The 25,200-nt window shown below is 46.4% G+C and overlaps 1 long non-coding RNA gene across 1 annotated transcript in view; it reads left to right on the top strand.

Moving 5' to 3' along the window:
- The window catches only part of LOC308495330, a 79,059-nt gene that overhangs the window by 32,000 nt on the left and 21,859 nt on the right, over positions 1-25,200 (top strand). The window contains exon 3 of the long non-coding RNA XR_013992975.1: positions 7,876-8,260. This is a non-coding gene — a long non-coding RNA (uncharacterized lncRNA). The remainder of the gene's footprint in view (positions 1-7,875; positions 8,261-25,200) is intronic.

A 25,200-nucleotide genomic window follows, 5' to 3' on the forward strand; every position in this document is an offset into this window, starting at 1 on the left:
GTGTGGTGTGACAATCTACAGGGTGGCCGGAGAAGCCCACTGCAGCCCTGAAGGGAAGGGGTGGGGAAGCTTTGTCCCCTAGCAGGGAGCCGTCTCTGCAGGAGACATTTCTAATTTTTTTTTGAGCCCCAGGGGTTAGTGGTGCCGAGTGAGGGCAGGTGAGCTGTCTGGGGGAGCTGTGTCTCCTCAGGGGGCCCCAGCAGGACCTCTGCTTTCTGTAAGCACCAGCACTGTCTCTAATGCTTCCCTAATCCCTTTCAATGTGGTGGCAGAGAAAATGCACCTGTGCTTGAAGTAGAGCCCACCATTTCCCCATTTTAGGGTGCCCCAGAAGGGGGCGTCCAGAGGGGCCTGCAACTCTTCTGACCTGGGTGGGTCGCCTCATGGTGGGCTAGCACTGGCTTAAAAAATTATTTTTATATTTCAGAAGTAATGCCAAATTCACCTCCGGGCTGTCCATTGGAGAAACACATAAAAAGAGAAATAAACGTGTGCACGCTCAAACACAAGAAAAGAAGACAAAAGAAAAAAAATAATCTGTTACCCTGACTAGAGATAAAAACATAACATTTGGGGGCATACCCTTACATACTTTATTCTCCCTATGCACATGTCAATATGCAGCAGGGTCACGCCATATGTCCCTTAAAGTACTATGTCGATGGCTCCATCTACACTTTGCAGAGCAAGAGAAAACAATTTAAATAACAGGGATGATTCTGTCCCCTAGTTTACTCAAAGAATGAATGTGAGATGGAAGCCATGAATCTTCTATTTCCTCAGTTGCTTTCAATTCAAATGTCTTTCCCATCTTGCTAAGTGATACTTGTGTCTAGGGCATGCGTTTTTCACACAGTGTGACCCCTACACGCAAGTAAACTACTCCATCAGGGTTCCCCCCCCAGAGACGGTGACCCCGCTGGGTAGGATGTAGTGCTGAGCTTCCAGTATGTTATTGTCTACATTATTTTCAAGGGTGATTTGACTATTGGTGATTTCCTTTTACTGCCTGTGTTTAGAGCCACCCGCTCCAGAGGGTACCGTTTCACCGCACATCTGTTTACAACATTTAGGATGTTTTCAATTTCCCAGTAAGAACGAAGATGCTGAGATGAACATCCTTTTCCATAACACACTGGCCCTCTTGTCCAGTCGCTTCTTTAGGATAGATTTCTAGAAGTGGATGTGATGGTTAATCTTACATGTCAACATGACTGGGCCCTGGGATGCTCAGACACTTGGTTAAACATGATTTCTGGGTGTGTCTATGAGGGTGTTTCCGAATGAGATTCACATTTGGATTAGAGGACTGAGTAAAGCAGATTGCCCGCACCCCCATGTGGGTGGGCCTCATCCAATCTGTTGAGGGGGAAGGAAGAATTTGCTCTCTGCCTGACTGTTGGGTTGAAACATCAGTTTCCTGCCCTTAGATTGGGACTTACACCACTGGCTCTCCTGGGTCCCCACCTTACAGACAGCAGATCGTGAGACTTAGCCTCCAGAATCATGAGCCAATTCCTTATAATCAATCTCTTTTATTGGACCATCTGTGTTCATTTCTTTATTTGCTAGCTTTGAAGTCAGACAGAATCCGCTTAAACTCAAGTACCACCTCTTACTAGCTGGCCAGTTTCTTAACCTCTCAGAGTCTTGGTTTCCATGTTGTAAAATGGAGTCCACAACGCTTTCCACCTTGAGGTTTTTGTGAAATAAAAAACAATTATCACAGAGCTGATAATCATTTTAAAAATATTTTTATTAAAATATAGCTAACATTCAATATTATACTAGTTTCAGGTATACACAGTAGTTATTCAACATTTATATACCTAAAGAAGTGATCACCATGATAAGCCCAGCAACCTTCTGACACCGTACTATGCTATCACAATATTACTGAAAACTATTCCCAATGTGATACATTACATCCCATGACTTCTTTGTTTCATACCTGGAAATTTGAACCTCTTATTCCTCTTCATCTTTTCCCCCCTTTTTAAATTTTCCAATTACAGTTGACATTCAATATTATTTTATGTTAATTTCATGTATACAGCATACTAGTTAGACATATAATTTAAGAAGTGATACCCCTAACTAGTCTAGTACCCACCTGACACCATACATAGTTATTACAATATTGTTGACTGTATTCCTTATGCTATACCCTACCTCCCCATGACTGCTTTGTAACAACCAATTAGTACTTCTTATTTCCTTCCCCTTTTCCACTCACCCTCAACCCCCTCCCATCTGGCAACCATCAAAATGTTCTCTGTATCTATGAGTTTGTTTCTGTTTCATTTGTTTATTTTGTTTTTTAGATTCCACATATAAGCGAGGTCACATTGAATCTGTCTTTCTCTGTCTGACATACTCCACTCAGCACAATACCCTTCAGGTCCATCCATGTCCCCGCAGATGGTAAGAACCCATTTCCTTCCATGGCCAAGCAATATTCCATTATACATGTGTACCACCTACTCTTTATCTACTCATCCATTGACGGACACGCAGGCTGCCTTCACATCTTGGCCATGGTAAACAATGCTGCAATGAACATATGGCTGCACACATCCCCTCAAAGTAGCGTTTTGGGTTTCTTCAGATAAATTCCCAGAAGTGGGGTGACTGGGTCCTTCTTTGTCTCTTATTATAGCCTTTGTGTTTAAGTCCATTTTGTCTCATATAAGTATTGCTATCTCAGCTTTTTTCCCCCATTTTCATGAAGTATATTTTTCTATTCCTTTGCTTTCAGGTTGTGTGTGTCCTTCGATCTGAAGTGAATCTCTTGTAGGGAGCATATATAAGGGTCTGTCTTCATATCCATTCAACCACTCTATCTATTGATTGGAGTATTTAATCCATTTGCATTGAAAGTAATTGTTGATAGATATGTAGCTATTGCCATTTTATTACTCATATTTTTTATCTCTCTCTCTTTTTTTTTTTTTTTTTGTCTTAAAGAAGTCTCTCTAAGATTCCTGGTAATTCTGATTTGGTGTTGGTGAACTCCTTTGGCTTTATCTTGTGTGGGAAGCTCTTTATCTGTCCTTTGATTCTAAATGATAGCTTTGCTGGATAGAGTAATCTTTGTTGTAGGGCTTGCTTTTTACCACTTTGAATATTTTGTGCCAATAAAATATTTTCTTGCCTGCAAAGTTTCTGTTGAAAAATCAGCTGACAGTCTTATGAGAGCACCTTTGTAAGTAACTAACTGCTTTTCTTTTGCTATTTTTAATATTCTTTGTCTTTACACTTTGGCATTTTAATTATGATGTGTCTTGGTGTGGGCCTCTTTGGGTTCATCTTGTGTGGGACTCTGTGCTTCCTGGGCATGTGTATTTATTTCCTCCACCAGGTTAGGGAAGTTTTCCATTTCTCCAAATAGGTGTTCAATTCCTTGCTCTCTCTCTCTTCTCCTTCTGGTACCCCTATGATTCAAATGTTGGTATGCTTGATGTTGTCCCAGTGGCCCCATAAACTATCCTCACATTTCTGGATTCTTTTTTCTTTTTGCTGTTCTGTTTGGGTGTTTTCTGCTACCTCATCTTTTAAGTCATTGATTTGATCCTTTGCTTCATCTAATCTACTATTGATTCTCTCTAATGTAGTCTTCATTTTGGTTATTGTATTCTTTATTTCTGACTGGTTCTTTTTATGTTTTCTGTCTCCATTGTTACGTTTCCTATCTCTTTGGTTAAAGTTCTCCCTGAGATCATCGAGCATCCTTATCACCAGTGTTTTGAACTCTGCATCTGGTAGATTGCTTATCTCCATTTTGTTTAGTTCTTTTTCTGGAGCTTAGTTTTGTTCTTTCATTTGGGGCATGTTTCTTTGTCTCCCCATTTTGATTGTCTCTCTGTACTTGTTTCTATGTATTAGGTAGGGCTTCTATGTCTGCTGGTCTTAGTAGAGTGTCTTTATGTAGTAGGTATGTTGTGGGGCTCAGTGGTTCAGTCTTCCTGCTCACCTGAATTGGGTACTCCAGGTGTGTTCCTTGTGTGTGTTGTGTGTGACCTCCTGTGGTAGTTGAGCTTTGGTTGCTGTTTGCATGTCAATCAGTGGCATTGACCGTCGGGCTGATTGGTTGTGAGGACTGGCGTGACTACAGTGGAGGAACTGTTGTGCAGGGGCTGACCCTGCAGAGCAGGATTTGCATTAGCAGGGCTCTCATGCCTGCCTAGCCTGCCCTTTGGGGGTGTCATCCCTGAAGGCAACCAAGTGATGCTTCTGCTGGGTCCAAAGCTGGCCACTGGGCAAGCCAGCCCCAGGGCCTCTGGGAGGGGCCCCACTGTAAGTTCAGCCACAGCCTGTGCCCTGCCTGGGGCCAGCTGGCATGAGCCACAAAGCAATCTGCAGATGATTGCCACCCGCACTGGGCTTGGAGGTGCCTTGAGAAGCCAAGCTATGAACCAAGGCCAGCTATCACTAGTGCCCGGCTTAGGGCTGCTCAGCCAGAGTTACAGGTTACACCAAAGGCAGTGTTGCCTATTTGGGTTTTGTGAAACTTTGAGAGATTTTAGGAAATTCTGTAGTATGATCCAAGACAGGCCATTTATACAGAAAAGCCAGTAGAAGTGTCTTCAGTGGGACCAAAAGTTGGGTGTAGCGTGGTCTCAGGGAATCAGGGCAAATGAGCAGTGTTGGCTAAGTAGATGGAGACTCAGATATTGCGGCCACCTATGTCTGTATGCCCGGAGGGGGAGGGCTCAACAATCAAATAATGGCTTCTGCCAGCTCCTCCCTCTGGGAGAGAGCTGCCTCTCCAACCCTCGCCCTGAAACCAGACAATTCAGTTCCTCCCCATGTGTCCCTGGTGTCTTTTGAGCTGCTGCTCCAGTGCTGGAGCTCAGATCGAGTGAGACTATCAGCGAATAAGTCCATGTGTGGGCCCTTTAAGAGGAGTGCCTAGAACTGCAGCTGCTCTAGTCTCACTCAGCCACAATCTCCACTGTTTTTCACAGCTAGAAGTTATGGGAATTCCTTTCCCTGGTACTGAAACTCTGGGCTGGGGAGCCTGGTGTGAGGCTGGGATCCCTTGCTCCTCTGGGTGGGAACCTCTGCAGCCAAACTGTCCATCCCAATTTTTTTTTTAGGATAATTAATTTAGCCATTATGTTTAATTTTTTTTTTTTTATTGGGGAAGGGGAACAGGACTTTATTGGGGAACAGTGTGTACTTCCAGGACTTTTTTCCAAGTCAAGTTGTTGTCCTTTCAATCTTAGTTGTGGAAGGTGCCATTCAGCTTCAAGTTGTTTGTCCTTTCAGTCTTAGTTGTGGAGGGCGCAGCTCAGCTCCAGGTCCAGTTGCCGTTGCTAGTTGCAGGGGGCGCAGCACACTATCCCTTGCGGGAGTCGAGGAATCAGACTGGCAACATTGTGGTTGAAAGGATGCGCTCCAACCAACTGAGCCATTGGGGAGCTCAGCGGCAGCTCAGCTCAAGGTGCCGTGTTCAATTTTAGCTGCAGGGGGTGATGCCCACCATCCCTTGCGGGAGTCAAGGAATCGAACTGGCAACCTTGTGGTTGAGAGCCCACTGGCCCATGTGGGAATCAAACTGGCAGCCTTCGGAGTTAGGAGCATGGAGCTCTAACTGCCTGAGCCACCGGGCCAGCCCCCTATCCATCCCAATTTTTAACAGTCACATGCAGGTGTGGGACCAGCCTGTTCATGTTTATGTCCCTCCTACCAGTCTTGAGGTGGCTTCTTCTGTATGTCTTTAGTTGTAGGGCTTTGGTTCAGCTAGACTTCTGGTGATTTTCAGTGATGGTTGTTTTGTAGTTTAGTTGTAGTTTTGATGTGGTTGTGAGAGGAGGTAAGCACAACATTTACCTATTCTGCCATCCTGACCAGATATCTTAAACGTAATTTAAAGAAATATTCTCCTATTGGTTCTGTTTCTCTGGTGCTCCAGAGAAAGCACCAGTCCCCCCAGGAACAGTGATGTGGGCATACACTTCCACCAGTAGCATAGGGATGTGCCTTGTTTCCTTTTGCTTGCCAACACCTGTTTATTATCACCCAAAATTACCAGGGTATGTGGTCTTTCTTTCTTTTTTTAAATATGCAATCCATATACTTGGTACATAATTCAAACAATAGAAAAGGGTTTATGGTTAAAAGTAAGGTTGCCATCCCTATTCCCCCGTCTCTTAGATCTCTTCCTGAGAGGCAACCCCTGTTAACTGCTTCCGGAGTCCTCTTCAGGAAATACCTTAGGCCTGCACTGTCTAATATGGTGGCTACTAGCTACATGTTATTCAGCTCTTGAAATGTGGCTATTCCGAATTGAGATGTGCCATAAGTATAACATATAGACTGGATATCGAAGACTTGGTACACAAAATAGAATGTAAAATGTGACATTAATAACTGTTCCCATGGATTATATGTTAAAATGATAATATTTTTATACTGTGTTAAATAAAATACTAAAATTAATTTCACCTCTTTCTTCTTACTTTTTTTTAAATGTGGCTACTAAAAAAATTTTGAATTATATCTGTGGTTTGCACTATATTTCTATTGACCAGAGCTGTTCCATGCGTATTGAAGTGTTTGCTTATAGATCTTCCTTCTCCTTTAATTTACCGAAATGGTGACATCTCAAGAATATAGCAGGAGAAACACCCAACCAAGGCTGTGATTTGTACATTGCTGGGTGCTGTTGGGCAGCCCCACTGGCCAAAGCTAAACCTCCATCGGCTGTGTTACAGGCAGAGATCAGTAGGCCACAGCATAGGGGGTGGGGGAAGGGGAGATGTCCTTTTGTCCTTGGGCCAGAGGTCACCAGGGCCACCTGTCCCCTCCTCAGCTGGAGCCTCAGGGCCGAGGTGCAGTCTTGCTTTTGGGATATGCCCTAACTCATGCCTTTCCTTTAAAAACAAAACAACTTTAAAATCTGTATTGACCTCTGGGCCACTAAATTGTCAGCCTGAACCTTCGGGTGTCGTGGGTCTTCATATTTTCTGTCTCACCTTGAGAGGTTTTGTTAGGCCAAGTCTCCTACATCCAGGAAGGCCAAAGTCAGTTTGGTCTAGGACTATGAGGTGAGCTGTATGTGAAGATCAGTGAAATGGAAAAACAAATGATTTTTTTTTATAATTGTCAGTGCTTTCTAGGTTATATTTTGTCCTCAAAAATACAGACTATTGATTTTTACCTCTGTATATACAAATCCATTTATAATCATACTATTGCAGAAAACTGAAAACTTAAAAAAGAAAAAGGAAAAAGAATTTGGCAACCAGGGAAAAGATACAGGAAACTAGAGCATGTGAGGATTCCACTAAGTTCCAGGATGAAGCAGGGCAGGTTTGGAGTGTTAATGCAGGAAAGACTGGCAAGGAAAGATCAATTGAAACCATCTGCTTCTAGAAGAGGGCCAGGTGCCACCCTGACAGATGGGCACGAATGCTAGCCTGGCATGGGGCCAGCTGTTGCTCGGCCTAATGGTAGAGAGCAGAGTCTCTCCTCAGCATGTGTGGCCACCACCCAAACCTGGTCAAAGCAGGGCCACAGGGGCCTGTAACTCCTGTCCTTCTGCTTTATGAGGTGGAATTCTGCACAGTGCTTCAGGCTGTAAGTGGAGGTTACCATAAGAAGACAGGCAGGAGGGTGCTGTGGGCTACCCACCTATATGTTGTTTATAAAGGGATATGCTTAAAAAAGCATTCTTGCTTCACACTGTTGTCAAAAGTTGCCCATTGGAGCTAGTCAAAAATTTCCCATGACCTTTGACCTAGGAACTGTTCCAAGAGGTGAAGATAGGAAGTGAGTTGACATTAGCTTGGTGTTGCCAGTTGAAAACCTTTTCTCTCAAAGTGGATGTATGCATTGATGACATTTATTGTTTTTGTCTTTCTTTTCCAGAAAATTACTCTAATCCATTCTCACCTGTGGTAGCCCACACAGATGGCCACAATTCTCACCCCTCCTTTCATCTGTGCCCTTGGCCATGTGACTTTGCACTGCCTTCCCAGTGTGTGGGTTGATCTACCCCAGCTGTGGACACTGGCTCAGTCACGTGACTGGCCATTAGTAGGCGTGACGCAGAGGCTCGAAATGGCTTGTGTATTGGAGCTTGCTCTCTCTTGGGCATCTGCCATCTCCATGATAATATGCTCGGGCTAGCCTGCTGGACCCTGAGAGACATGTAGAGCGGAGCGGAGCCACGGCCAGCCTAGATCAGCCACCAACCAGCCCTGAGTGAGTCCAGCTGAGATCAGCCAAGTTCCCTAGCCAGCCATCCGGATGTGTAAGTACTTATTGTTGTATGCCACTGAGCTTTGAGTTGGTTGTTAGGCAGTATTGTTGCAGCCAAAGCTAACTGATATATCCAAAAGGTGAGAGGGCCTGAATTTGACTTTAGTGCATATGGGAAGGGAAATCTATTTTTCATATGCTTTCCTGCCAATGCTGCCCACTGACAATGTTTGTGCACATTTGTCTCCAGTTGCAGCGGTCTCAACAGCAGAATCCTGGGAGATTTCACTGGCCCAGAGCAGTCATAAATTAAGCTGTATTGGAACTGTGTATGATTTTATAATACGATCACCCATAAAACCATAAGAGTTCCTTTAGAAAAATGTTCAAAAATCACGTGTGGACAAAAAGCCCCATATGTGTAGCTAGAGCCAGCTAATGTTTGTTTTAGAAACTTCCCTGTTTCCTGGCAGAAGTTCGCCCCTGTGTTCTCAACAGGGTAACAACTTTGGTGTCTGCATTAATGTCCTGAGCCTGTAACGAGAATCTCTTGCATCCACGCAGCAGGTAAGTTCAGTAGTTCTCACAGCAGGGTCGTAATTCTTAAATACTTAAAATATTAGTGTATATGTTGTCTCTCCTGATGAATAGAACCTTTTTCTTCATCTTGCTGTTAACAAAGTTAGATTCTCTCAAGTGATTGAAAAGCACTCTGCCAGCCTAAAGTTCTATAAAAACTCTAAGTAATAGCAACAATAAAACCTTATTAGCCATTTCAGGCTCTGAATCAAGATTTTCAATCCTTGGCACTTAATTAAATGTTTTACATTCTAAAGACACACGTAGCATTAGACCTCTCTCCAAACGCTTCCTTTCCTGATTGGGATTAGGAAATTGGTCAAGACTTTGTACGAGACACACACATGCAACTCGAAATAAAGATGTCTTTGGTAATGCTTTCGAACATTATGAGCCTCAGATCTGGCTGATGTCATTAACTGCTGGTGGGCTTGGGGGAATGGTACGAAAGCCACTGTTTTTGGCAAGCCTACAGGCATCTCCGGGGCTTTAAGGATGTTACCTTGTTATAGTCTCACGCTTGCGTTATGAGGCTGGTACAGCATTCCCCCTAATTTATGGAGAAATGAGAGATGAGTGCCAGTAAGAACCTTTGAGTTCAGGCTTAAACTCATCAGCCCTAGAAGCAGAAGTGCTCAGCTTCAGAGTCCCAGACTCTCATATGCCTTCTTCTGCAACTCTCTTCACGTAGAATCTGTGCCTACACTGTCCAGTACGGTCACCACCGTGGCTGCTGGATGCTTCCAGGGTGACGAGTCCAAATTGAGAGGTTGTTATGTCAAATACACGCCAGAGTTCAAAGGCGTATTATGAACAAAATGAATTTAAAATACCTGATTAGGGCCGCCGGTTGGCTCAGTTGTTTAGAGCGCAGTGCTCAGAACACCAAGGTCACCGGTTCGATTCCCACATGGGCCAGTGAGCTGTGCCCTCCACCACTAGATTGAAAACAATGACTTGACTTGGAGCTGATGAGTCCTAGAAAAACACACTGTTCCCCGATATTCCCCAATAAAAATTAAAAAAAACACCATCTGGTTAATGATTTTTATATTGGTTTCATGTTGAGATGATAATATTTTGCATATATTGAGTTAAGTAAAGTATATTATTGCAATCAATTTTCCCTGTTTCTTTTTACCTTTGTGTGCATGGCTATTAGAAAATTTAAGATGACATATATGGCTTGAATTTTCTTTCTATTGGACAAGGTTGCCCTATAGGAAGAGAGATAGCAAAGGTTAATATTGGACAACCTCTAATGGGAGTGGACAACCTCCCGGGCCTGTCTCCAGGATGGAGGGACTGAGTGGGGAAATTATTCCATAGAATTAAACAGCAGGTCGGCTCAAAAATCCACTATAACAGCACTCTTTGAATTGGGGTTGAGAGCTACAGAATCCCAGCGCTGCTTGCTAGCCTGCCTCAGGAGCAGCCACTTCCGTGTGTGAACATATCTTTGTGATCGGTTCTCAGGCTTCCAACACTTTGGGTTGTGTGCTGAGTGTAGTTGCCAAGAGCTGATAGAACCTGTAGCGGGCAGCTACAAAAAATGAGCACAAAGGGAGCACGGGCGTGGCGGTAAACATAGCTCCATGGCTTTGGATAGCCTGACGTGGTTCAGAAAACATATTTACCTTTCCAACATCACTGTCTCGTGCTGGGCTCCCCAGGAAGAGGACTCTGAGATGGAACTTAGCGTGCAGGAGGTTTCTTAGGGAGAGCCCTTGGGATCCACCCCTGAGGAAGGGAGCAGAGAACACAAGAGTGGGCAGAGGGAGACGTGGAGCTGCACTGTAGTCCTCAGGGAAGCCTTAACCAATTCTATGGGAGTTTGACAGATAGAATGACCTACTTTTGGAGCTGTCTCAAGGTAAGCCGAAAGCGCGGGGCTTTAATACCCCCTTGTCAATCAGTCATTGGAGGTAGGCTACTCTGGGAAAAGAAGTAGCCTTGGGTGGAGGGCCTGATAGCTTGGGGGTTGTCCGTTGGTGGCACTCCCCACGGCTGGGTGTGGAAAGAGGTGTCATGCGGGGTGGCCTGCGGGGTCTCTGGTCCCGCTCCCCGCATAAGAACGCAAGACATGGAGAGGCCAAAAAGGAACACCCACGGAGCCATAGATAGGGGCATCATACCACTATAGTCTCGCTGGACACTGGGTTGGAGACACAGGAGGCAGGAGCCACACGATCCACAACCCGCCATCCACTTGTCTCTGCCAGACAATCTCACTTGCTAGCAATCCGCTTCTCTGCAATCTGCAATCCACACTCCGCCACTTGCCAGCTCAGCCCCCATCTTCTCGCTAGCCCCCATTCTCTGCTAGCGTAGCCACAGCAGTTATATTAGTGGCCAATGGCTCACTGGTTACAGCTGACAGCCAGCTAGCCACAGCTGACGGCCATCCAATCACAGTTGATGGCCATTTACTACCTGAGCCAGCACCTTTCCACGTGAGGCCGAGAGCCTGGAAACTGCTTTCCAGGGATGCCACTGTCACGGAGCTGGCATCTGAATCTAGGTCCCCTAATTCCTTGTCCAGCACTAGTTCTCTTGTTCTGCCCAACCAGAGAGAGATTCTTCCACAGAGCAAAACAGAATAACCAGGATCTGGAGCCAGAAACACTCTGCGGGGGAAACAGGCCATGATTCTGATTCTTCTCCCTCTACCCGCTTCAAAACAGTGCCCATTGTCACGTGGGATATGTCAATCCTGGAGCATCAAGGAACAGGGGTGATTTACCAAGAGTGTAGCGAAAAGCTGCTGTGAGGATGGGCCAGTCAGCTTTGCCGTATCCTGTTACACAGCTGTACGCTCCACCCTCAGCCAGCAGCGTCATCACTATAAGACAAGCTTACGCTCCTCAAAGACAAACTGTAGTCTCGATTGCTGGAGAAGCAGGCGCTCATGCATCTGAGCACTCAGGATAGCGACATGGTGGCTCTTGGGCATTGTCAGCATGGTTTTCCAGCAAGAGCCCCCACCAGTATGCCAAGTACATGTCCAGGTCAAGGACCCTTGGTGACGGCAAAGTTCTCAAAAGAGGTCAAGAAGGTGATCAGTTCTGGTCACTGTCTGTGCTTTCTGTGCAAAGTTCTGAGCTAATGGTGTTGGCCCAAAGGTCTGAAGGCCTGCCAAAACCTTGCAGGGGCGGAGGGTGACAGTGTCCAGTGTCAGCCTGGAAAATGGAGGATTGGATCCAGGAAGCCTGACTGTTTTGATCACTGTCTTTCTTATGCAAGTCTCTCCTGTGGTTAACATAGGAGTAATTTAGCTTTTGCAGGGCCCCCAGTAAAACTAGATGGAACCATATCTCTCTCAGACAGATGGGGTCGGGGGTGGTGTCTCAGACAGCGCTCCGTGCAGAGTGCTAACTCGGGGTATGGAGAAATGCACGTGAAATAGAAGCCAGGTAATGAAAGTTCCAAGCACAGCAGCAAATAATCAGGCAATTATTGAGCTAAGACTATAGCTTTAAGTCCTGAAACTTCTGAGTCAGAAAATTCTTGTAATAATAGTTAATAAGAACATAACCCTTAACCATAAGAAGCAGGAAAAGTTGTCTAGAAGACGAACTGTGGGCTACAGCTGAGTTAACAAACAAAAATGCAGATTTGTGACGACTTTAACCAAAAAGAATGGAACAATAGTAAGTGCACTGAGGCTTGGCAAAGGGGAGAAGGCATCGGCGGGAAACATGAAAAACCTGCTTTACCTTGATTAGCTCTTAATGAGTTTTGGCTGAATGGAGGGACCACTCTTTTACCTCCATCTCGTGGTTAAACACAGAACTGCAGGATACTCTGAGTCTTCTTCCCCCCCGCCTTTTTCTATATGCCAAACATCCCTGTGCCTCAATCCCCAAAGTGGGAGTCGGCTGATTGAATTTGTCCCACCGTTTCCCCTCTCTCATTTCCAAGTCCCAGCTCTATTATATGATAGAACCATAGCTTTTTTACTTGGCCCTTTCTTCCCTCTGTCAAGTAAGAGAATATAAGATTACAGGTACAAAATTAGTTACTATAATGAGAAATCATAAGAAATTCTGAATTTTAAACAGTTGATAAATACACTTCAGAAAATCCAGCCAAGGTGACATAATATATATTTTTAACTGCTTAACACACCTCTATAGTACTTTTTATCTTACAACTTTTGGCTGCATACTCGGTGATCGATTTTTGGTTTGATCAATAATTCCAAAAATATATATATATAAAGTTAATCTGAAATTAGGAGAGCAATTCAAACGCCTTCTTAAATTGCCACTACATGGTATTGGGCTACATAATTATGTAATCGAATTACTCTTATGGGATAAAAATTGACTCATTGATAAATATGCTTCTTCAGGGTATTTTGCTGTGTCAGTGGCAATTTTGCCTGCCGTTTCGTCTGGCACTGCCAGACTTCATCAGAACAAGAGGCATCAGATACAGATATGGTCCAATTCACTGGGGTGGATAAAACACGTGACTTCACAGACAGACCTACTCACTATTTGTTATACTGTTATAGGTTTGTGCCCTACAACCCAGGAATTCTGATAAATTCTATTCCACATACATTCCATGAGAAAGAAAAAGGAAATATATGGTACATTCATAATCAGATACATTGCTTTGCTGAATATATTCCTGACAGGAGAGAATTTCCTTTGTCTAGGGATGAATAAGAACTAAATCCCCTGTTTATAATTTTTCATGTCTGATGATTGGAAGAATTTTCCACAGAGTAGCTTCTGACTCCATAACTTTCAAATCTTGTTTCTCTTCCACTACTCATATGCTTCTGGTTCCGAGTACCATAGGACATTTTTACATTGAAATACAACCTCTGGGCCTGAATCTCCAGGTTACGTCATCTGGGGACTCAGCCCATGGGTGGTGAGAGTGTTCCTGGAAGCTGTTCTTACACTGGGATAGCTGGCAACATCTGACAAACACAAAATATCCCACTAAACCCAAATTAAATAGATCCTAACTCAATTTCCCCTTAGCTGGATATAAAAAAATTCTCTTATCTGCTTCAATGCTACTAGATCTGAGGGGAAGTATGGCTGACAGGAAGTAGGTATAAAAGGACATTGGTTATAAACAGATAAGATAGATGAATAAGATACAACACTGCCCCCAAGAAACTTGCTGACCAGGAGGGCATTTAAAGATAGCATCTAAGCAGCTACAGTACAAGACGGAAATTGATGAGAGCCTTAAGAAGGGTAAAGATAAACAACAACAAAAACAATAATAAAAAGCTAACAGTCATTGAGTACTTACTATGTGCCATATACTTTTCTAAGCATTTTATATGTGCAAAATCTTTTAACCCTCACAGCAGCTCTACAGAGTAGGTGCTTTTATTAACAGCTCATTTTACAGAACTAGAAACTGAGGCCAAGAGATATTCGATGAGTTATTCAAGGTCACATGGTTAGTGGAGGGCAGAGCCTGGGAGTGGGGAGACTGATTGGCGGTGGGGGTTGGGTTTGCACCAGGACAAGAAAGTGCTAATGTAGCGATGGGGAGACAGGTAGGAGGCTGGGTGAATCCCAGAGAGCTGGCTTTGGAGACAACAAACAGTGATACTATTTGCTGAGAAGAGGAATGTAAGAAGAGAAGCTGGCTTAGAAAAAGATGATGAGTTCAGTCCTGCCATGTTGATTTGAAGCATCTGTGGGACATCCACGTAGAGAAGGCCAGGAGGCAGTTGGATATCTGAGTCCAGAGCTCAAGAGAGAGAGAGAGCTGGGTAGGAGACACTGTGGGTCATCCCTGTGTAGTGTTTGATCTACTCCAGGGGAGTGACTGAGTTCCCCTGGGATGTGTCAGGTGTAGGAGGAAGCTGAGCTGTAATCCCCTCTCTGAGGCTTTGTCTCTGCCTTATGACTGCCTCCTGTGGCTATGGCTGACTGGTCCATGGAAAGAGACCTCACCAAGGCTGGACCAATCAGAATTCTCCCCTCAATTTTCAAACTGGAGCTAAGGGGAACCATTGGGTAGGAGGCTCTGGAGCAGATGGGAGTCACGTGATGGAAAGAATGACATCACTCCAAAGAGAGAAGCTGGGAGGAGAGTATGGGGGCCAAGGGAAAAAAAATCCCAGGGGTCCTGATGGCCCAGCTGCATCCCTTTTCTCCTTTTCTTCCCACAATCGGGTAAGAGTCCCAGCATCCTGCCGGTGAAATTCCCATTGGGCTAGGCGAAGCTGGGCTGAGCTTCTAGTGTTGGAGTGGAGAGTTCAGAATTGAGTGGGATGTGAAGAAATACCACGAGTGCAGGCAATTTCCAAAGAGCTCACGGTGAAGAGAAGGGAGAGAGAGAAAAGGCCAAAACTCAACAAGAACGCAGGGCCAAGGAAGGGGTTTTTATTTTATTTCAGGTTTTTAAGTTGTGGCAAACTTAAACATGTTTATGTGCTAGGGTAAAGAGCCGGTAAAAGTAGCATAAATCATAACAACAGAATATACCAAAACGAGGCAGATATACAAAGCTATAAAAGGCTTAAAGAAAATATGCCCTCAATGAAAATAAAGAGAAAAAGCAGAAGGAAAATAAGCCTTGTAGTGGAAAGCAGGCTTTGGCATGAGTACCCACACATAGTCCTGGGCAAACCCTGACTCTGGTCAGGGAGTAGTTCCAAGACCTTAACCTCTTGCTTTTTTCACCTCCAGGTGCTCGCCCAGGGCACTGGGAATGGACTCTTGAGAAGCAGCTATGCAATGATGATTAGGACTCCACACGTCCACTCAGTGCAGTACACGCAGCCTTGGGTGTTAACTCAAGACCACAGTTGGGGAAGAGCCCCTGGAGAGTGGAAGATGCAGGAGAGAAAGGAGATGACTGCCGAGGTCTCTGCATAGGGGCGGGGCTGGTGTCCGGAGGCAAGGGAGAGATAAGCCTCAGATCCGATAAGAGACCATTGGTGGGGCCCGCCCGGTGGTTCAGGCGGTTGGAGCTCCATGCTCCTAACTCCGAAGGCTGCCGGTTCGATTCCCACTGGGCCAGTGGGCTCTCAACCACAAGGTTGCCAGTTCAATTCCTCGAGTCCCGCAAGGGATGGTGGGCAGTGCCCCCTGCAACTAAGATTGAACACGGCACTTTGAGCTGAGCTGCCGCTGAGCTCCCAGATGGCTCAGTTGGTTGGAGCACGTCCCCTCAACCACAAGGTTGCTGGTTCGACTCCTGCAAGGGATGGTGGGCTGTGCCCCCTGCAACTAGCAATAGCAACTGGACCTGGAACTGAGCTGCGTCCTCCACAAACTAAGACTGAAAGGACAACAACTTGACTTGGAGAAAAAAGTCCTGGAAGTACACACTGTTCCCCAATAAAGTCCTGTTCCTCTTCCCCAATAAAATCTTTAAAAAAAAAAAAAAAAAAAAAAGAGGCTATTGGCTGTGAGACGAGAAGGAGAACACTTGTGTGTGTCAGGGGAGCGAGGGGCAGGAAGTTGACTCCATTTTCCCTGCAAAGTTGAAGGCAAGGGCATCTGCTGAGAGTTACCAGGAATGGGCTAGGTGTGTCAGTTAAGAAGGCTTTTGGCTTCAAGTACCCCAATATCCAAGCAATAGTGGTTTAAATCTTAAGGACCTTTACTGCTTAGCTAGCAAGAAGTCTGGAGGCAGGCAGTTCCAGGTTTTGTCCATGGTTCATTAATTGCATGGAGAATCTGGTTCTGTCAGCCTCTCTGCTCTGCCATCCTTTTCTTCTCTTTCTTGTCACCTCATGATGTCAAGATGGCTGCTGTAGCTTTAGGCATCAAGTACCTGCTTTAGGAGAGGAAGTCGTGGACAGTCAGGCAATGAGAAAACTCCCCATTCCCACCTCTTCTCAGGAAGAAAATTCTCTTCAAAAGCTTCCAAGGAGGCTCCCTTATTAGCCAGGAGTGGGTCACAAACCCATCATAGAACATCTTCCCCCAAATTAAGAGATCTTTGCCTAATACCCAAACAAAATTGGGTTCTCTTGCAGGGAAGAGGTGAGGGGGTGCCTTCAGTAGACAGCCCTAGGGTCTGCTATAGTCAGGTTGGGAGCTCAAGTAGAGGGAAACAGTTTTCAAATAGCTGTCAAAGGGGAAGGAGAGAAAAAGAGCATTGCCTAACGGCAGTAGGGGTCCAGTTGGGTGCAAGGCCCAGCATATGGAGGCAGGGTGAAAGTGGGCAGATGGGAATAATTGCCAAAGTCTCCGTTTACACAAAAGGCCCCAGCACAGCCCTAGAAAAAGTTGAAGAGGCTGGGCTCTAGGAGTTTCCACCAAAAGGTCCCATGATGAAATGATCAAATTCTAAAGCATTGACTGGCCTGACCATCACGCATGATTAACACTCAGGGTTCAGTTGCAGGAAAAAAAAAATCAGTCCAGTTATTGTAAGTAGAAAGGGATTTAGTTCAGGGTATTGAGTATTTGCAAAATTGTTGTAAGGATGGGAGGATCCGGCTTAGGGCTGACCCTCCAGGAGTGACTCAGAGCGACACCACAGAACTACTGGCCTGCTGAGGGCAGCTCCTCTACTGCTACGTTCACCAAGAAGGTAGGACTCTAGAAGGCTTGATGGGGACTGGTAGCACCAAGAGCATGCTGCCTTAGCTGTGATCCGGGGCTCAGGAAGACTGATGCTGTTACTGCAACAGCTAGTTGACACCCCTGAGGCTAGTTTGGGCACTGGCAAACTGCTGCAGAAACCACGCTCGTCAATGGCACATGGCCTCGGCCTCACTGCCATCCTCCGAGTCGCACACAACAGCATCTTATTGGTAAAATCCAATTGGCATGCAGAACCCTAGCATTGTAGGCTCCATAGTATAAGAAGGCACAGAGAAGGACAGATGTCAAGAGCGCAAATCCTCCATGTTTACTATAATATTCTAGTAACTTCCTACCCCCAAGGCTGCTTTGAAGAGCTCTTTCGTACTTCAGATCACAAAAAGTTTTGGTGATTCCTTTTTTATTTATTTTATTTTCATTTTTAACTGTGGTAAAAAAAAAAAAAAAAACCCGAACACATAACATAAAGTTTCCTATTTTAACCATTTTTAAGTGTACAGTTCAGTAGTGCTAAGTATATTCATATTGTTATGCAACAGATCTCAGACTGTTTTCATCTTGCAAAACTGAAACTGGATACCACTAAACAGTAATTTCCCATTCCCCCTCTTCCCAGCCCCGGGGCAACCAATATTCTACTTCCCATTTCTGTTAATTTGACGACTCTAGATACCTCGTATGAGTGGAATCATACAGTATTTGTCTTTCTGTGGCTGGCTTAATTCTGGTGAATGATTCTTTTAAGAAACTCAGGCTATCAAAATTTGCAACCGCCAGAAAGGAACCCAGAATATATTATAAATCTTTGTTGTAATGAGCTGAAGCAGACCTATTCCACAATCTCAACAGCCTCGCTATAATGCAGCAGCCCAAAGGCAATCCCTTTAAGCAGATTTTTAGAATATGTCTTTTTCTTATAACCTGGGATGGGCATGGAGCTCTCAAATTGAGTGGTCAAGGAAGCCTTGTCTACGGTGGGGAGAATGCACTTTCCAGCACATTCCCTGTGGTAGGCAGAATTCTGAGATGGCTCCCGGGGTCCCCCACACTTCATAGACTCCATTCTCTTTGAGTGTGAGGGGGACTTATAAATATGGTGGCATAACACTCCTGTGATTAGGTTATGCTGTATTACATAGTTGACTCGAAGAAAGGGAATTATCCTGGGTGGGCCTGACCTAATCAGGTGATTCTTTTAAAGGGACTAGTTTCCTCCTAATGAAAAGGACCCAACACCGGAGACATATTTGGTGTCAGGGAGATTATCCATTCCTGGCTTTGAATGGTGGGGGCCACATGGCAAGGACCTGAAAGTGATCTCGTCTCAAGGAGCTAACAGTGACCCCTAACCAATTGCCAGCAAGAAAATGGACACCTCAGTCCCACAATGTCAAGGAACTGAATCCTGACAACAACCTGAATGAACCTGAAAGGGGACCCTGAACTCCAGGTGTGATTGTAGCCTTGGCCGACACTTTGATTTTAGCCTTGGGAGAACCTGAGGTGAGAATCCCATCACACAGGGCCCCGACTTCTGACCTACAGAATTATGAGCAATGAATGGCTGTTGTTTTAAGCTGCTAAATTTGTGGCGATCTGTTACATAGCCCTAGAAAACTAATACATCTCAGTTCTAATATTGGTCCTGCCTCCAATTAACTGTGTGACCAAGGGTATGTCCCTTTACCTCTCTGAGCTTCAGCTGCCACAGTTAATGAAAACAATAACTCATTTTCTGCCTACAGAATTAATGTGAAAATCTAATCAGTTAATGTATGTGAAAGCACTTGGAAAGTTATAAAGTGGCTGTAGGGACAGAGTTCCAGAGAGCAGTTTCCAGGCTCTCGGCCTCACGTGGAAAGGTGCTGACTCGGGAAGTAGGTGGCCGTCAGCTGTGGCTAGTTGGCCACCAGCTGTAACCAGTGAGCCAATTAGCCACTGATATAACTGCCGCGGCTGCATTGGTTGGTCAGTCGGTTGGTTGGCAGGCAGAGAAGCGGACAGCAGGTTGCAGGTCGTGTGGCTCCAGCCTACAATGAGACTATAGGGGTATGGCTCCCCTATCTATGGCTACGTGGGTGTTCCTTTTTGGCCTAGCCACATCCTGCGTTCTTATTTGGGGAGTGGGACTAGAGGCCCCGCAGGCCGCCTCGCACGACAAATGGCGCAGCGAGCAGGGTATGGCGCCGGCCAAAGCTCTCCGACGAATGGTAGAGCAGTTTGTGCGTGTGAAAACTCAGTCTCGCGAAGCCCATGAGGAGCAGCGCCAGAGACGGGGAGCGCAGTCTGCCTGGGAGAGACATGACCCCTCGGTGAATTGCTGGGCCTCTCAAGTCCCTGCAATGGCATGCCGCCCTGTTGGCCATAGCAGGCACCACCAGCTTTTTGGTAGACTGCTGCTGTAGGCTCCAAGGGTTGCGGACATCTTACACCGAGGCCTCCACCCAATCGGACGCCTGGCGCTGCAAGGAAGATTCCGTCCAGGTAGGCAGGAGGGCAGGTGGCCCCCACACAGTGTATGGTGCCTGGTGGCCACTGTTCTCAGGAGTTGGACCCCCAAAGAGGGGTGGGAGGACATGGATGGCTCTCTGGCCAGTGTGGAGAGGGCCCTGCAGGTTTTGGCTGAGCGGTTGTCAGAGGAGGCGAAGGCTACAGTTGGCCTCGTGGGCTGGATGTTCCTCACAGCCTTGAGTCTCAACACAGAAAAGGTGCTTAAAATGGCCCAGGTGCCGTACCAGGTGTCCCGGTTGGAAGCGCTGGAAGCTCGGGTCCGCCTGTCAGAAGAGGGGTCCCACAGTGCAGACTCTGAGGCAGAGGCGGAGGAAGCGAGTGGAGACAGTGTAGCTCCCAACCCCCAAGCCCGGCCAATCTTAAAACGTGAGCAACCTTTGGGCCCCAGGGGCATTGCTGCCGGCATCCCAGCTGTGACTGAATTCACAACCTACACCCCTTACACTCCCACTGAGTTGCAGGAGCTGGGGAGGCGGTACAGACAGCGCCCTGGAGAGCCAGTCTCGGCTTGGCTACTACATTTATGGGATGAGGGGGCAGACAGCATTCTCTGCACCCCAGGCGACATGGAAAAGCTAGCCTTTGTGACAGTGCATCCATCGCTGTGACAAAGGTTACAGAACTGCCATAGGTTGACTCAAGACCAGGGCAACCACACTCTAATGGAGTGGCTCACTGCTGCGGTACGCACAGTATGGGGACAGGCTGGCGAGCTGCCAGACACTGTGAGTAAATGGCAGTCATACACGGAACTTACTCAAATCATCCGTGAAATGGGTATGAGACATGCTATTTTTAACCCTAATATGTGGGGGCAAGATGACAAGCATTTTACAGCCAGCATGAGAGATCTGGTTTTGGATACTGCACCTGTGAGTGCTTTTGGATCCTTGGTTGCCATTCTTATGCCCTATGTGGGGCGGCGGATCCATGAAGTTACAATTGCCATGGCCACCCGAGGGGATGTTGAAAGCCAGAGGCAAAAGAAGTTAAGACAGGAGATCCGAGCAGTGGAGACCTGGAAGCCCAAATCAAAAGTAAAGGGGCGAGGTTGCGGGCCTCAGAGAGTAATACACGCACAGATGTGGCGTGATCTCGTGGCAGCAGGGGTTGATCAGGAGAAAATAGACTGACAACCCAATGCACTCCTGCTGGAACTTTGGAAACAGTTGTGTACGGAACAGCAATTCTGGAGAAGCCTAAAGGAGAAGCCTGGGAAAGTGCGACCCGTGTCCCTCCAGGACTTCATGCAGCTGCTTGAGGACGACTCCTTTCAGCTTGATTAGGGGCGGGGCCAAGGTACCCGGTCAGAGGGGATGAGCAGGGACTGGAGGTCCCACATGGAACTGTCCATACATCGGTCTCCTAATGTGCAGTGGGTTTTGGCCCTAGTTGACACTGGCGCAGACTGCAGTCTTGTTTATGGGAACCCAGAACTGTTCCCCAGACCAGCAATCTGCATTGATGGCTATGGGGGAAAGACTGTGACTGTGAAAGCTGTTTCCTTACCACTGGGTATAGGAAGGCTTCCCCCTCGTATCTACAAGGTTTATGTCTCCCACCCCAGCGCCCCGTTCCGGAGTATATTCTAGGGGTGGACGTGCTACATGGCCTCAGCTTACAGACGTCGGTAGGAGAGTTCCGTCTCTGGATCCGGGTAGTGAAAGCGGTGACACGCGGGCATGCTCACCACCCTCCTCAAGTGTTGCCACAGCCCCAGCGCATGGTTACAGTGCGACAGTACCGCCTGCTGGGAAGGCAGGAGTAGACTGGTGGTACCCTAAGAAGCCCAGGAAGTCTGGCTGTGCCCAGAAGGACTGGTGGTGCCCTGAGAAATCCTGGCTGTGCCCAGAGTCTGGCTGTGTCCTGGATATTGCATTCACCTCCAGGCTCCTCACACAGGGCCCCTCGTGGAAGATGCTTGCCACGTACATTGTGAGGCGAGACCCTGTAGGGGTGGAGTGTGGGGACAGAGCCAGGAGCGCAGTTTCCAGGCTCTCGGCCTCACGTGGAAAGGTGCTGGCTCGGTTATTAGATGGCCATCCGCTGTGGCTGGATGGCCGTCAGCTGTTACCAGTTAGCCATTTGAGCCACTAATATAACTGCCGTGCTAGCAAGGAAGGATTGCAGTTAGCAAGGGGGTTGGTTGGTTGGTTGGTTGGCAGAGAAGCAGCTAGCGGATTTCGGCTAGCAAGTGCGGTTAGCAAGCGCATTACATTGCGGATGGTGTTGATCCTACTTCCTGTGTCTCGCCTGGCCGCCACCAAGGCTGGGGTGCAGGAAGACCCCTCATTGGGGTACTGGCAGATGTTTGCTTTTGTGTCTCAACCAGCGCCATCAAGAATATAGTGGTATGAACCCTCTACCTGTGGCTCCGTTGCTGTTCCTTTTTGGCCTCACCATATTCTGCGTTCTTGTGCGGGGAGTAGGAGCTGAGACCCTGCATTACACTTGTGAAAAAAAAAGATATACTGATAATATTTTAAGAGGGCAGCAATCATAGGATTTGGGGCTAGCTCAGAGTCTCCTGGACAGAGCAATATTTCCCTGTCAGAGGGAGAGCTGCAGGGCTCTAGAAGGCATGGAACTTTACAGGAAGTGAAAAATAAAATTCCTATGTGTTTTACTTTGGGAAGGTGTAATGCAGGGTCTCAGCTCCCACTCCCCGCATAAGAACGCGGGGTGTGGCGAGGACAAAAAGGAACACCCACGGAGCCATAGATAGGGGGTTCATACCACTATATTCTCACTGGCAGCTGGGTTGGAGATGCAGGAAGCAGGCTCCACATGATGCGCAATCTGCCGTCCGCTCCGTCAGCCAACCAACCAACCAACCAACCAACCAACCCCCGTGTAGCCATGGCAGTTATATTAGTGGCCAATGGCTAACTGGTAACAGCTGATGGCCAACTAGTCACAGCTGATGGCCATCTACTACCTGAGCCAGCACCTTTCCACGTGAGGCCGAGAGCCTGGAAACTGCTCCCTGGGATGCTGTCCCCACAGAGGTGAAAAAAAAAACAGTAGTAAATAAATGTGAAGGCATCTGCCTGTGTCAAATTCATGACAGAGACAAAATGGTATGCAGGTGGCAGTGTTCAGAAGGAGTGTATTTGACATCATTCATTCCCCAAGGTCCCCAGATCCAGTGTGGAACACACCCACTTCCAGCTGACATTACAGCTGAGGGCCTATAACATAATCGGAGCTTATCAGCCCTGGGTTGGTTGATTCAAAATCATTTCCTGTGGTCAAAAGTTGGGGGCTTATTTTTAATATGACAATAATAAATTTCCATTTATAAGCCACTTTATAATTTTCCAAGCACTTTCACATACATTAACTGATTAGATTTTCACATTAATTCTGCAGGCAGGAAATGAGTTATTGTTTTCATTAACTGTGGCAGCTGAAGCTCAGAGAGGTAAAGGGACATACCCTTGGTCACACAGTTAATTGGAGGCAGGATCAATATTAGAACTGAGATGTATTAGTTTTCTAGGGCTTTGTAATAGATCACAAATTTAGCCGCTTAAAACAACAGCCACTTATTGCTCATAATTCTACAGGTCAGAAATTGGGGCTTTCCCCCCAATACTATGCTAAAGTATAATTTACGTGCAGGGAGGAGCACAGATCTTAAGTAGATAGCTCGATTCCTTTTTCTCTGTGTATATACCTATGTGATCAGTACTGAAATCAAGGTATGGAACACATTTCTATCACCCCCAGAGAGCTTTCTTGTGTCCCTTTCCAGTCAATACAATCCCCTTTGCTTCCCAGAGGTAACTGCTATTGTGACTTTTACTGCCGTAGATTAAGTTTTGCCTGTTTTTAAGCTTCATATAAATGAAAGGGTGTAGTACTTACTTTTATATGTCTGGCTTCTTTCATTTAGCAGAATGTCTGTGTGATTAGTCCATGTGGTTTTGTGTATCCATGCTTTGTTCTTTTTTTAGTGTTTTAATTTTTTTATTGAGGTATACTTGACATGTAACATATTAGTTTCAGGTGTATAACATAATGATTTGGTGTTTGTATATATTGCGAAAGATCACTGCATTAAGTGTAGCTAACATGTCACCATACACAGTTACAAAAATTTTTTTCTTGTGATGAGAATTTAAGAGCTACTCTTCTGCTTTATTCTTTTGTATCCCATTATATGATATCCATTCCACGGTGGATGGACATTTGGGTTGTTTAAAGCCTGTGCTCTTGTTGTTGTTGTTTTTAGGAGGGCACAACTTACAGTGTGGCCCATGCTGGGCTCGAACCAGCGACCTTGGTGTTATTAGCACCACGCTCTAACCAACTGAGCTAACGGGCCACCCCTGAAGCCTGTGCTCTTAACCACTACTCTATGTATGACATCAGTGTCATTTTCTTGCTGATTCCCTTTGTGTGGATGACACTTACCAAGACTGGTAGGATTGCTGGAATGGATTCATCATCAGGGAGCAGGCAAAGGCCTTGGGGTTTGTGGGGACAGAGTCCCAGAGAGCAGTTTCTAGGCTCTCGACCTCACGTGGAAAGGTGCTGGCTCGGGTAGTAGATGGCCATCAGCTGTAACCAGTTAGCCATTGGCCACTAATATAACTGCCGTGGCTAGGCTTGGGGGTTGGTTGGTTGGCAGAGAAGCGGATGGCGGATTGTGGCTACCAAGTGGGGTTGGCAAGCACAAATGGCAGGTTGCGGATCGTGTGGGTCCTACTTCCTGTGTCTCGCCTGGCCGCCAGCGAAACTGGGGTTCAGGGAGACCCTCTGTTGGGGTACTGGCGGGTGTTTGCTTTTGTGTCTCAACCAGCCACCATCGAGAATATAGTAGTATGACTTTCCTGTCTATGGCTCCATTGTTCCTTTTTGGCCTCACCATATCCTGCGTTCTTGTGCGGGCAGCGGGAGCTGAGACCCTGCATGACAAGGTTTCTCAGGGAGTGGGCCCTGGACCATGCTGGTGAGGGCAAGAGGTAAATCACCTTTGCCTACCAGAGACTGAACAGCCCAGCTCCATCTGAATGCTGGCTCACCCTTCAAGGACAGCAACAGTTTTCCCCCTGAGGTAAATTGTTTTGCAATCTCCATGGAGATCCGAAAGCCCCCCCCAGTTTCCTGAGAAGTCCCTGAGCTTCCACTGATCAAGTAGTCAGGGTTAGGAAGGGTTGTCTGGCCTCAAAAGCCATTTGTAAAGCTAACAAACAAATCACAAGGCAAATTGAGTCCGGTCTGTTTCTGGGTGAACCCAGCAACATTTTCATTGTGGCTTAAGGGTGGGATTGCTAAGGCATAGGCCGGTGGGGTCATTTGCACAAAGCCTGGGCAAGTTTTATGGGCCCTTGGTGGACTTGCACGCCTG

This window comes from Rhinolophus hipposideros (genome assembly GCF_964194185.1).
Source record: "Rhinolophus hipposideros genome assembly, chromosome: X".
Taxonomy (NCBI): Eukaryota; Metazoa; Chordata; class Mammalia; order Chiroptera; family Rhinolophidae; genus Rhinolophus; species Rhinolophus hipposideros.